Genomic DNA, 14,424 nt, shown 5'->3' with positions numbered 1-14,424 from the left:
TATCCTGAGTAGCGTGAAACAGGGCTGTGTTCTCGCACCTACACTGTTTGGGATCTTCTTCTCACTGCTGCTCTCACATGCATTCAAGTCTTCAGAAGAAGGAATTTTCCTCCACACAAGATCAGGTGGCAGGTTGTTCAACCTTGCCCATCTTAGAGCGAAGACCAAAGTACGGAAAGTTCCTCATCAGGGAACTCCTCTTTGCTGACGATGCTGCATTAACATCTCACGCTGAAGAGTGTCTGCAGAGACTCATCGACAGGATTGCGGCTGCCTGCAACGAATTTGGTCTAACCATCAGCCTCAAGAAAACGAACATCATGGGACAGGACGTCAGAAATGCCCCATCCATAAATATAAGTGACCACACTCTGGAAGTGGTTCAAGAGTTCACCTACCTAGGCTCAACTATCACCAGTAAGTAACCTGTCTCTAGATGCAGAAATCAACAAGCGCATGGGAAAGGCTTCCTCTGCTATGTCCAGACTGGCCAAGAGAGTGTGGGAAAATGGCGCACTGACACAGAACACAAAAGTCCAAGTGTATCAAGCCTGTATCCTCAGTACCTTGTTCTACGGTAGCGAGGCCTGGACAACGTACGTCAGCCAAGAGCGACGTCTCAATTCATTCCATCTTCGCTGCCTCCGGAGAATCCTTGGCATCAGGTGGCAGGACCGTATCTCCAACACAGAAGTCCTCGAGGCGGCCAACATCCCCAGCATATACACCCTACTGAGCCAGCGGCGCCTGAGATGGCTTGGCCATGTGAGCCGCATGGAAGATGGCAGGATCCCCAAGGACACATTGTACAGCGAGCTCGTCACTGATTTCAGACCCACCGGCCGTCCTTGTCTCCACTTTAAAGACGTCTGCAAACGCGCCATGAAGTCCTGTGACATTGATCACAAGTTGTGGGAGTCAGTTGCCAGCGATTGCCGGAGCTGGCGGGCAACCATAAAGGGGGGGCTAAAGCGTGGTGAGTCGAAGAGACTTAGCAGTTGGCAGGAAAAAAGACAGCAGCGCAAGGGGAGAGCCAACTGTGTAACAGCCCCGACAACCAATTTTATCTGCAGCACCTGTGGAAGAGTCTGTCACTCTGGAATTGGCCTTTATAGCCACTCCAGGCACTGCTTCACAAACCACTGACCCCCTCCACCCGCTTACCCATTGTCTCTCGAGACAAGGAGGCCAAAGAAGATTATGACCAGATGAGAAATGTGTCTAGGGGTCTTTTGCAGTCTTTACCTGGTCTTGTTGTAACAGGGTTTTATTTTTAAACATACTGTGTTTTGAGCTCCCCCCCCCCCCCTTTTGTGAATCCTTGTTCACAACTTTCCAATTATAAGGCAAAGAAACCAACACACCAGGTTTTCTCAAGTTTAAAGGAGAAAGATGAAATTTATTAAACCTTAAGCTTAAACTCTAATATGGTTCACACCTATGGATATACGATGCGCCCATGCTAGCAGTCACACGCAATATACACATGCAGATAGGGACAAAAAAAGAGAAGAGGAAAATATAGTGGAGAGGAGTTTGAGGCAATATCAAGACTCTCTTGTTTACTATGCTTCGAGCTCACTTGATTGTAGGTAGTCTTGCTGTTCGTCGGGGCCCAGTGTTCCTTTTAAAACTTGTTCATGTAGGAGACTTTTCTCTCTCTGAGGTTTACATGTTTTCACAAGATTCAGTTCCGTGGGAAAGAGATGGAGCAGGCAGACAGGAAAGGAGGTAATTCTTGCTTCAGTTCCAGGAGCACACGGTGTTCTGCGTTCAAATTCTGTTTTTCCAATTTAAAACTCCCCGAGTTGGCCAGGTCTCTTCTGTGTTTTGGGGCAGGGATTGGTTCTTCATTGTTCCAACACCGTCTGTTACTATGCAAATGTCTTTCCAGTCAGGGGCTTGCAATTTTAAGTTTTAATGTTCATGTGGTGAAATGTGTGCCTCAGTCTTGGTAGGTGGGGTCTTGCCTGACAGTATGGTAGCCTCAAGTGAACAAAATGCACAATCAATTTTCAAAACTCTACATCCCTCCCCTTCTTAGTAAATGAGAGGCATAGCATGTTTCAATGGTTTGTTTCCAAAAGTGTAAACAATAAACAGAGATAGTTCACATCGTAACATGGTCATTTAAGTATGGTGGACGTTTTCTCTCACGAGTAGGATATTGTCTGACATCAAATGTAGGCTCATTTGACTCAAGTTCTTCATCTGAGATGTCAATGTCGAAATCGGATTCAATGCTTACGAGAGGTGTTTTCAGTGCTTTGGAGAATGACACATTTCATGTGATGATTTGTGAACTGCACTTAGCAGTGAACATTGATCCTTTTGATGAAGGATCACTGACCTGAAACGTTAACTCTGCCAGACCTGCTGAGTATTTCCAGCATTTCTTGTTTTTAGTTCAGATTTCCAGCATCTGCAGTGTTTTGCTTTTATTTTATTGATCCTTTTGTGTTAGTCACAACAAATGGTTGGATGTCATAAGGGGCAGTTTGTTTTCTAACATGACCATCATGTTTCACAAGTACTTTATCTATGACACCCCATGTGATTGAGAATGCTTCTCTCCCTGTTTGCTCTACAGGCGTTAATGATCTGCTTGCCATTGCAACGATTGATGGGTTACCTGTCTTGTCTTTCTGCACGAGAAATGCACCTAAGCCAACCGGGCTTGCATCCACATCAAGCTGGGTGGTTTTCTCAGGGTTGAAAGAGGCATTTTTGCAACTTTCTGACAAACATTGTTTGATCTGGTGTACTTCCTGTTTGTGTGATTTAGTCCATTCCCACTTGTCTCTTTTGTCAGATTGTGTAGGGGGGCGGATAGTTTAGCGAGGTCAGGAATGAATTGACTGCAGTATGTGATGAGTCCGAGCAGACTCCGGGCTTCTTGACATTTGCAGGATCCACAGCATTTGCAGTGGCTTCCACTTTCTGTGGATCTGGTGATACTCCTTCATCACTGATCACATTATTGAAGAATTCAATTCTGCTTTTATTCAAGGTGAGATTGCATTCTGTAAGATGTTGTAGGCATGTCTCAAGTTCCCTTTCAGTGTGTCAGTAGATGAGAATGTTATCGCTGATTTTCAGCGTGCCTTCAAATCCTTGCAGTGCAGATTGAATCATGTGCTGAAATACCTCAGCTGCTGAGTTGACTCCAAAGTTGAACCTTTTATATCGGAAAAGTCCAATGTGAGTAGAGAATACAGTAAGATATCTCAATTCTTCTGCAGGCTCGATTTAATGGTAGCCTGCATTGAGGTCAAGTTTAGCAAAGTGTTTAGCACCGTTCACTTTCTCTATGTTATCATCGATTGTCGGTGTCAAGTGTCTTTCTCGTTGTATGGCTTGGTTTGGTGATTGTATATCAACGCAGATTCTAATCTGGTTCTCGCTCTTAGGTTTCTTGAAGACTTGTATGGGTAAGACCCAAGGAGTAGGCTCATCCCCAACTTTCTCAGTAATGTCAAGGTCAAGTAGTCGTTGAAGTTCCTTTTTTGTCTGTTTCCTGTCCTGAAATGGTATTCGTCGCTGTTGATGTGTGACTAGGGGCACATTAATGTCTACATACAGTTTGTATGTAACATCTTTCAGCTTGCCAATACCAGTGAAGCTATCAGCATACAGTTCAAGAATGTTTTTGTTATGTGAAGGAATTAGTATGTGACTGCAATCATGTGCAGATCTGCTGCTGTGTGAAAACTGATATGCATGTCACGTTTTCAGATATGACATAGACTAGAGCTTTTGTTCTAATGTCTGGTGTTTCAAAAAATCCAAGGATTTTCAGCTGTTGTCACTGTTGTAAGGGAAAATGTTTATATTCCCTGGTTTGCAGAGAATGGGGCAATCCTGAAGTTGGTGAATGTTTTGTCTCCCATGACATTGACAGATGCTCCTGTGCCTATGAGAGCATCTACGTCCGAGCAGCCAATGGTCACTGTCACATATGGCTATTTGCTGTGTCTGAGAGAGAGGACAAAAGTATGTTCAGGGTCATCCACCTCTATGTTGGCAACATTCTCACCTTTTTGCTGTGGTACATTTATGTGGCACCCTTTTGTTGGTGTTGGTGTTAGTAGTTGATTTTGCTGATGGGCGACAAACACGAGCAAAGTGGTTGGGTTTTCCACAGCTTTACATAGTTTACTGGTAGCAGGACACTGTCCGGTGTGGATAAGCATGGCCACAGTAGAAATATTCTTTGGATAAGTCGCAACTGTGTTTGTGAGATGGCTGTTGTTGCATTGCAGGTAGTTTCCTGGCATGTGAGCGATAAACAGTGTTCACAAGAGTTGAAATTGGAGTGTGGTAGCTCCTGTTGGCAGCCTCAACTTCAGTAGCTCTGGACTCAGCACTAGTGATCTTGCTAACTCCAGCAGCTTTGACAGCTTTCTGTCTTTCTCGAATAGTTAACTAGAGAGGCAGCCTTCAATTATTTGTGTTTTGATTTGCTATTCAACATGCTCAACATCACCAAAGTCACTTTTGGTTGCTGGTTGCCTCAAATGCGTGCAATATTGGTCAATTGTCTTGTTTGCTTCTTGCTTAGTGTGTCGGAAGACAATAGTTTTATATATTGTATTTTTCTTGGGCGTGACGTAGGTAGTTAGCGCATATTTTGCTGAGTCATAATCATTTTGCTCAGGGTTAAGTGTCTCAAAGGGGAGAAGTAAGGCCCTTTTTCTTTTGCCATCTGTGATTGCGAAACATGCTATTGTGCCTTCGAAATGTTGCAGCCACTTTTGCCAACGTGGGAATACAGATCATGGCTCTGAATATACATCAAAAGGTAATATATTGGACATAGACAATGCCATATTCATCAGCAATGAAGTGATAGTGTGTGATCAAGAATCCAGATTGCATTCCTTTCAGAGAAAAACTTCTCTGCAATGATCCTAAATTATATTTTTTTCGATTGGATGGTTATTTTGGAGAGATCAGTGTGTGTGTATACACTATACAAGCTGCCTGCGTGTGTCTAACACAATCTCCAACTTAAAATGCTGTCATCAGAAAGCAAACAAATGCCTTCCAAAAGTGTCATACCTGAAAGCAATGTTTCCTCTTGTTCACCATCTGTTTTCTATTTTTTTCACCAACGTCGTCGTCATTGTGGTGTTCTTGGCACGAAAGTAAGATTCAGCCAAGATTAACAAAAGAAATGAGACTGCCTGCTGTTGGAAACAATGGATTTCTTTTATTCTTCTACTTTCATTTTCCAGCTTGGGCTGCTGGCTCATGTGTGCATGGTAACCTCAAGTGAACAAAATGCACAATGCGATTTTCAAAACACTATACTACTGGCTGTGCCAAGACAGATTCTGTTGATTAACTAAGCTTAAATGAGTCCATGGCTGTGTAATAAAAAGGTGCACCATACGAGGCGGGACCAAATTGCAAACTCCTACCCGAGCATCAATAGCCAGAATAGTGACTTTGCTTACCAAAAAAATAACCTGTTTGAAGAAAACATGAACTAGAGGGTGGAGTTGTAAAAATAATTACTATTTCTATCGGGAGGAAAGGATCACTATTTTTAATGCACTCTGAAGAGTAGTTACACTGAGGCTAATTCATAGCAGACAATTTCTGTAAGCTGCAGAGTCAATGGCCCTTCACTCAGTGGGGATGGGTGAGGGGAGGCACGGTGGTGGGGGGCAGGCTCCAGAGGCTGCTTCAAAATTCCCTGAATCTCAGTTTTCTGACATATTGGAACAGTCTTATCAGCAGCATTCCTGAGCTGTGATATGAAAGGTGTGCTGGAGAAGAACAGTTGTGCCAACAGACTGACTAGTGAGCCAATATAGAAACATAGAAAAATAGGAGCAGGAGTAGGCCATTCGGCCCTTCGAGCCGGCTCCGCCATTCAATACCATCGTGGCTAATCATCCAAACTCAATAACCTGTTCCCGCTTTCTCCCCGTATCCCTTGATCCCATTAGCCCTAAGAACTATATCTAACTATTTCTTGAATATATTTAATGATTTGGCCTCAACTGCTTTCCATGGTAGAGAATTCCACAGGTTCACCACTCTCTGTGTGAAGAAATCTCTCCTCATCTCAGTCCTAAATGGCTTACCCCTTATCCTTAGACTGTGACCCCTGGTCCTGGACTCTCCCGCCATTGGGAACATCCTTCCTGCATTTAGTCTGTCCAGTCCTGTTAGAATTTTATAGGTTTCTATGAGATCCCCTCTCATTCTTCTAAACTCTAGCGAATACAAGCCTAATCGACCCAATCTCTCTTCATACGTCAGTCCTGCCATCCCAGGAATCAGTCTGGTAAACCTTCGCTGCACTCCCTCCATAGCAAGAACATCCTTCCTCAGATAAGGAGACCAAAACTGCACACAATACTCCAGATGTGGTCTCACCAAGGCCCTGTATAATTGCAGCAAGACATCCTTGCTCCTGTACTCGAATCCTCTTGCTATGAAAGCCAACATACCATTCGCCTTCCTAACTGCTTGTTGCACCTGAATGCTTGCTTTCAGTGACTGGTGCACAAGGACACCCAGGTCTCGCTGTACCTCCCCCTTTCCCAATCTATTGCCATTCAGATAATCTGCCTCTCTGTTTTTGCCACCAAAGTGGATAACCTCACATGTATCCACATTATACTGCATCTGCTATGTATTTGCCCTCTCACTCAACCTGTCCAAGTCACACTGGAGCTTCTCTGCATCCTCCTCACAGCTCACACTCCCACCCAGCTTTGTGTCATCTGCAAACTTGGAAATGTTGCATTTAATTCCCTCATCTATATCATTAATATATATTGTGAATAGCTGGGGTCCTAGCACTGATCCCTGCGGTACCTCACTAGTCACTGCCTGCCACTCGGAAAAAGACCCATTTATTCCTACTCTTTGTTTCCTGTCTGCCAACCAGTTCTCTATCTGTGTTAGTACCTTACCCCCAATCCCATGTGCTTTAATTTTTCTCGCGAATCTCTTATATTGGACCTTATCAAAAGCCTTCTGAAAGTCCAAATACACCACATCCACTGGTACTCCCTTATCTATTCTAGTTACATCCTCAAAAAATTCCAGTAGATTTGTTAAGCATGATTTCCCTTTCGTGAATCCATGTTGACTTTTTCTGATCCTGTCACTGTTTTCCAAGTGCTCTGCTATTATATCTTATATAATGGACTCTAGCATTTTCCCCAGTACTCTCTTTCTCTCTTTGGCCTCCTTGTCTCGAGAGACAATGGGTAAGCGCCTGGAGGGGGTCAGTGGTTTGTGGAGCTGCGCCTGGAGTGGCTATAAAGGCCAATTCTAGAGTGACAGACTCTTCCACAGGTGCTGCAGATAAAATTGGTTGTCAGGGCTGTTACACAGTTGGCTCTCTCCTTGCGCTTCTGTCTTTTTTCCTGCCAACTGCTAAGTCTCTTCGACTCACCACGCTTTAGCCCCGCCTTTATGGTTGCCCGCTAGCTCTGGCGATCACTGGCAACTGACTCCCACGACTTGTGATCAGTGTCACAGGACTTCATGGCGTGTTTGCAGACGTCTTTAAAGCAGAGCCATGGACGGCTGGTGGGTCTGGTACCAGTGATGAGCTCGCTGTACAATGTATCCTTGGGGATCCTGCCATCTTCCATGTGGCTCACATGGCCAAGCCATCTCAGGCGCCGCTGGCTTAGTAGGGTGTATATGCTGGGGATGTTGGCCGCCTGGAGGACTTCTGCCACCTGATGCCAAGGATTCTCCAGAGGCAGCGAAGATGGAATGAATTGAGACGTCGCTCTTGGCTGACGTACGTTGTCCAGGCCTCGCTGCCATAGAGCAAGGTACTGAGGACACAGGCTTGATACACTTGGACTTTTGTGTTCTGTGTCAGTGCGCCATTTTCCCACACTCTCTTGGCCAGTCTGGACATAGCAGTGGAAGCCTTTCCCATGCGCTTGTTCAATTCTGCATCGAGAGACAGGTTACTGGTGATAGTTGAGCCTAGGTAGGTGAACTCTTGAACCACTTCCAGAGTGTGATCGCCGATATTGATAGATGGGGCATTTCTTACGTCCTGTCCCATGATGTTCGTTTTCTTGAGGCTGATGGTTAGGCCAAATTCATTGCAGGCAGCCGCAAACCTGTCGATGAGTCTCTGCAGACTCTCTTCAGTGTGAGATGTTAATGCAGCATCGTCAGCAAAGAGGAGTTCCCTGATCAGGACTTTTCGTACTTTGATCTTCGCTTTTAGGTGGGCAAGGTTGAACAACCTGCCACCTGATCTTGTGTGGAGGAAAATTCCTTCTTCTGAGGACTTGAATGCATGTGAGAGCAGCAGGAAGAAGAAGATCCCAAACAGTGTAGGTGCGAGAACACAGCCCTGTTTCACACCACTCAGGATTGGAAAGGGGTCTGATGAGGCACCGCTATGCTGAATTGTGCCTTTCATATTGTCATGGAATGAGATGATGATACTTAGTAGCTTTGGTGGGCATCCAATCTTTTCTAGTAGTCTGAAGAGACCACTTCTGCTGACGAGGTCAAAGGCTTTGGTGAGATCAATGAAAGCAACGTAGAGGGGCATCTCTTGTTCACGGCATTTCTCCTGTAGCTAGCGAAGGGAGAATAGCATGTCAATGGTGGATCTCTCTGCTCGAAAGCCACACTGTGCCTCAGGGTAGACACGCTCAGCCAGCTTCTGCAGCCTGTTTAAAGCGACATGAGCGAAGACCTTCCCCACTATGCTGAGCAGGGAGATTCCACGGTAGTTGTTGCAGTCACTGCGGTCACCCTTGTTCTTATAGAGGGTGATGATATTGGCATCGCGCATGTCCTGTGGTACTGCTCCCTCATCCGAGCACAGGCAAAGCAGTTCGTGCAGAGCTGAAAGTATAGCAGGCTTGGCACTCTTGATTATTTCAGGGGTAATGCCGTCCTTCCCAGGGGCTTTTCCGCTGGCTAGAGAATCAATGGCATCACTGAGTTCCGATTTTGTTGGCTGTACGTCCAGCTCATCCATGACTGGCAGAGACAGGGTTGCATTGAGGGTGGTCTCAGTGACAACATTTTCCCTGGAGTACAGTTCTAGGTAGTGTTCCAGCCAGCAGTCCATTTGTTTGCGTTGGTCAGTGATTGTGTCCCCTGATTTAGATTTGAGGGGGGCAATGATGTCAGGCTAACTGGTCTATAATTCCCTGTTTTCTCTCTACCTCATTTTTTAAATAGGGGGGTTACATTAGCTACTCTCCAATCCGTTGGAACTGTTCCAGAGTCTATAGAGTTTTGAAAAATGACCAGCAATGCATCTACTATTTCTGGGGCCACTTCCATAAGTACTCTGGGATATAGATTATCAGGCCCTGGGGATTTATCGGCCTTCAATCCCATCAATTTCCCGAACACCATTTCCCTACTAACACTGATTTCATACAGTTCCTCCTCCTCACTAGACCCTATGTTCCCCAACGTTTCTGGGAGGTAATTTGTGTCCTCCTTTGTGAAGACAGAACCAAAGTATGTATTTAATTGGTCTGCCATTTCTTTGTTCCCCATTATAAATCCCCCGTTTCTGATTGTAAGGGACCCACATTTGTCTTCACTAATCTTTTTCTCTTCACAGTCAGTTTTTATGTTCTCTGCAAACTTACTGTCATACTCTATTTTCCCCTTCTTAATCAATCCCTTTGTCCTCCTTTGCTGAATTATAAACTGCTCCTAATCCTCAGGTTTGCTGCTTGTTCTGGCTGTTTTATATTTCTCCTCCTTGGATCTAATACTATCCCTAATTTCTTTTGTAAGCCGTGGTTGAGCCACCCTTCCTGTTTTATTTTTACGCCAGACAGGAATGAACAATTGTTGTAATTCATCCCTGTACTCTTTAAATACTACCCATTGCCTATTGCCTATGGTCCTAACTAACTTGCTCCCAATAATAAATGGAAGTTAGACTTGTATTTAATTAGCATCTTTCACAAACTTGGACATCCTTAAATGCTTTATGGCCCATGAAGTGCTTTTGAAATGTTGTCACGGATGTAATGTAGTCTTCTATATGCATCTGGTATAGAGTCATTTCTGTGGTATAACTTTATAAACACTAATTATTTGTAAGAAAAGTGCAACTGATACCACAGTCACATGGCATTTGGGCCAATAGAAAACTCCTAGTGCCCCCTCTAGTGTTTGGATGAATACACTATTTCCCACCTTCCTTTAAGATAGACCTACAGCATATTTTTTTAATTGTGATTTGTTTTTCTCACATCCAAATCTCAATTTCCCACATTGATCTCCATCTGCCAGTTTGTCTACTCACTTAATCTGTTTATGTCCCTTTGTAATTCCTCCCCCTATTCACACAACTTACTCTGCCACCTAACTTAGTGTTTTCTCTAAACGTGGATATGATACTTGCTATTCCTTCATCCAAGTCATTTATATATATATTGAAAAGCCCCAGTACAGATCCTTAAGAAATATCAGACTTCGCACTTCCCATCATATGAGAATGAATCCATTATCCCTTCTCTCCATCTCCTACCTCCCAACCAATTACATATCACAAGGTTACCTCTAATGCTGTGTGCTCTGCAAATAATGGTGACATGGTGAACTGTTGTAAAATTAAATGCATCCAGGGAAATTATATCTATGATATTACATTTGGTACATGCGGTCTATTGAAAATTCCTATGTAAATCACTTCAGGAAATTCCATTATAAGAGTGTCCACGTTTTTATGAACCCTGGCTATGAAAAAGTTTGTGTTGCTATAATAGGTCTTTAAATATTAGAGATGTCACACCTTGTCTGTCATTGTCACGTGTACACTGGAGCCTGCTAACTGCGAACCCTGTGCCCAAGCTTATCTCTAGGTCCCTCTGCTGGAGCTTCATCTCCTGTTGTATTTTTGTTTCCAATATTTAGATTTATTTAAAGTTCCTGCAAAATTCATCCTAAGAAGTCTTTATTTTTATATTGCCTCAGTATTGACACCTTGCCCCAGCTTCTGTTAGTGGTTTTGACACCCCTTCTCCCAAAGCTTGCAAGCTGAAGTTCTTTGCCTATTCCAGGCCCTATTAGTGTCCCACCAACATTATCCACATTGCAGAAGCCTGGCAGACCAGAGTATAATTGTGCTTGCATCTGTTGGGGGGGGGAACTTATCTTACATTCGGGTATAATTGTGAATAATTATCACTTTCTAGTATAGTGATTTTTGTATATGGGACGCAGGATATTTATTGTGTTTGTGAGGGGGTGATGATAACTAATGTATTTTCAGGTGTAAATACATTTCTGGGGATAGGGTTTATTATATTAATTTAGGTGTAGATGCATTTGTTTGGAGGTGCAACTAGACAGGAAGGATTAGAGAAGTCAGTGTGGGAGAGACCAGCAAACATTCAACTGCAGCGAAGGATAGACGATTGCGGAATCAAACCAGGAATGAGATACAGGAGGGTGAACCTGAGACAGATTATGAGATCATCCACAGAGAGGAGTTAAGGGTGCAGCAACAGTGCAAGACATCAGATATCTATCTGAGAGCGAAATAGGGAGGGTAAAGCATTAAGTAGCATCATGTAGCCATGGGATTTGGTAGGAGGAGGAGTCAGGAGTTATACCTGGATTAAGTGCTCTGCTAGTGTGTTATGGAGAGGTAATGAGGTATAATGCAGCACACTGTCGCATTAGTATACTCGAAAGAAGACAATTCTTTTTACTGTTTACTTGGTAAGGGGATGGTTTGGTCGGGGGATGCTGTGGCGTTAAGGCATTAGCAGATATGCATAAGGAGAAAGACGGACACACAGGTTTGGGAGTGTGAAACAGGAGCCATGATGTTGCAGGTGGTGTCACAAGTGCAATACAGCTACAAGCGGCAAATTAAGAGACAGGATGTACACAGATAGTTGAAATGTTAGCTCGGCTCAGTGATAGCACTGTCACCTCTGAGTTAGAAGTTTGTGCGTACACGCTCCACTGCAAGACCTGATCACATAATCTAGGCAGTACAAAGGGAATACTACATTGTTAGAGATGCTGTCTTTTAGATAAGACAATTAAACTGAGATCCTGTCTATCTGTTCAGTTGAACATAAAAGATCCCATGGCATTATTTAAAGAAGAAGGAGTTTGCCATCTGGTGCCTTGGCCAATACTTATCTTTCAAACAACATCATGAAAACAAATCTGTTGTTTATTTTAAATAAAAACAAAGTGCTGGAATGGTTGTTTATTTTAATGCTGTTTGTGAAATTTTGTTGTGTGGAAATTGCCTGCCATATTTACCTACATTACAGCAATGACTGCACATCAAAAGAACCTTATTTGGCTGTGAAGTGCTTTGGGAGGCCTGAGGATGTGAAAGGGGCTATATAAATGTAAGATCTTTCTTTCTAGCTCCCGTAATCAGAATAAGATCAGAATAATAAATTTGCCACTCTAAGGTGTTACACCTTATGTGACCTTTGAGCTGGCTAAGAAATAAGCTTTCCATGCTCATGCCCGAAACAGATGGCATGAATGTATGAAAATCAGGGCCCTATGATGTACATAGAACACTCAATGTAATTTTTGAATGGAAACCATTGGAAGCCCAGCCCACTCAACAATGCACAAAACAGCCAAACCTGTGGTCCTTAAAGGAACTGTTGGAAGCCATTTTGAAAGTGTTGGAGGCAGGTTTTTTTTAAGGATTTTTGTGGGGCCAGGAGATGCATGAATGCTCCCTCCTGTGTCTCTGCACAAATCTTCCCACCCACTGCCAGCCTTCCACAGCTTGCCCACCTTTGAAATTACTGAACTCGCTTGATTCCATGAAGCAGCCTTTGGATTTCCAAACAAACCCCTCCCCCTCGGCCTAGACAAGCTGTCTGTCAGTGTTTATTTAGCACTAGAAGCTCACCCATTTTATTTTAATGAGGCCTTCGGTGAACTTGCTGTGCCCACTGCCCACTTGATGAACAGAATTACATGAAAATGCTTTTTACTGTCGCCTGTGACAAGTTCATGGGAAACTAGCTGGCCAACACTTGTGGCCAAAGCTTGTGTTGCATATTGTTGCTAGCATTTCAGATGCTAGGTTGAGCTTGGTTTACAGAAATCATGGAATCATTGTAAATCTAAACAGTAAACACATTTATTATACTTAGATGGACTATATACACTTTCCATAAGCCTGTCTACCTCTTACTCTGTATGATGCTTCTTGCTTCTCTCCAAGCCCATTACACATTCATCTCTTACATCATCATCAGAGTGGGAGGTGTTACTCTCACTGTCCCAAACATTAACTCTTTCAGACCCTTGTACTACAGTTCATACGTTAATATTGGCCACTTGGAGAAGGTACTGGAAGGTGTCATGAAAATTTAACCTGGCAAGGACTTAACACCTTATGGATGGATGGCTGGGGGAGAAAATTGGCAGCAAAATTAAAAGGAAGTGCAAAACTAAAGAATGTGTTCATATAAGGGAATTTGCTGTCCAGTACTTGTGTATATATAGTTTATTTTTGCCCAGCACCAGTACTGTTAGTTAGGGGTATCTGCATTGAAAGGGTTCCTGCTTCTATTTTACTGAAATTAAAAAGGGTCAATTTTTTGTTATCTTCAGCAATACAACTTTAAATCATAAACAATTAGAAAAACAGTATGATTGAAATTGTGTTGCTACTACTTTATTTATCTAATTTAAGAGGTTATATAGATATCATTCATAATTCATAGGCTGCAGAGGGCCAATTATTTATCTTAAGGGTATTTTTCAGAGCCCTCTTCTTCAATGATAATGGTTATTTTCTAACCTTGCCTGATTACCACATGATGAAAGCCATTGACTTATGACTAATTCTCCAATTATTGTTCCACTATAAATAAGCCCACAGTCTGAACACTCTTCAGTTTTGATCCTTTTCAAAACAATTACCTTCAGAAAATATAATAGTGCCAATATCAGAAATCACCCATTTTATATTGCTTAGTCATCTACTGCTGAACAGTTAAGCATGACATGTAGGTCAGTTAAGATTATTCTAGAAAATATCCTTATTATATAACTTATTGTTATGCATATCACTGTATACAGACCCAAAGAAAGAAAAAACTTGCATTTATACAGCACCTTTCATGACCTCAGGCTTTTCCCAGGCACTTTACAGCCAAAGAAGTTCCTTTCTCGAAGTGCTTTCATATCGGAAGCAATTCACACATATGCAAGGTCCCAGAAACAGCAATAAAATAATGGCCAGATAATCCGTTTTAGTGATTGTTGTGTCATTTCTTCCAAGCCGAATATCCAAGCGACTATTACGTCATCATTACTACAGTGGGAGGGGTTTACTCTCACTATCTCAAACCTTAACCTTTTCAGGCCCTTATACGACAAGTGATATTAGTTGAGGTATAAATATGGCCAGGATTCCGGGTAGAACTCCACTGCACTTCTTTG

General features: G+C 43.0%; 1 protein-coding gene across 3 annotated transcripts in view; it reads left to right on the top strand.

Annotated features, from left to right (window-relative positions):
* The window catches only part of LOC137374429 (glutamate receptor ionotropic, kainate 1), a 520,770-nt gene that overhangs the window by 7,861 nt on the left and 498,485 nt on the right, over positions 1-14,424 (top strand). For 2 of the 3 annotated variants that reach the window (XM_068040526.1, XM_068040521.1), the window contains exon 1: positions 2,904-3,010. The exons of the other annotated variant lie outside the window; for it this stretch is intronic. The gene's annotated coding sequence lies outside the window, so the exon portion shown is untranslated. Of the gene's footprint in view, positions 1-2,903; positions 3,011-14,424 lie in introns of those variants that run through there. 3 annotated transcript variants of the gene reach the window in all.

This window comes from Heterodontus francisci, chromosome 10 (genome assembly GCF_036365525.1).
Source record: "Heterodontus francisci isolate sHetFra1 chromosome 10, sHetFra1.hap1, whole genome shotgun sequence".
Taxonomy (NCBI): domain Eukaryota; kingdom Metazoa; phylum Chordata; class Chondrichthyes; order Heterodontiformes; family Heterodontidae; genus Heterodontus; species Heterodontus francisci.
Note: the sequence above shows the minus strand (reverse complement) of the source record. Positions and strands in the feature narration are given on the sequence as shown.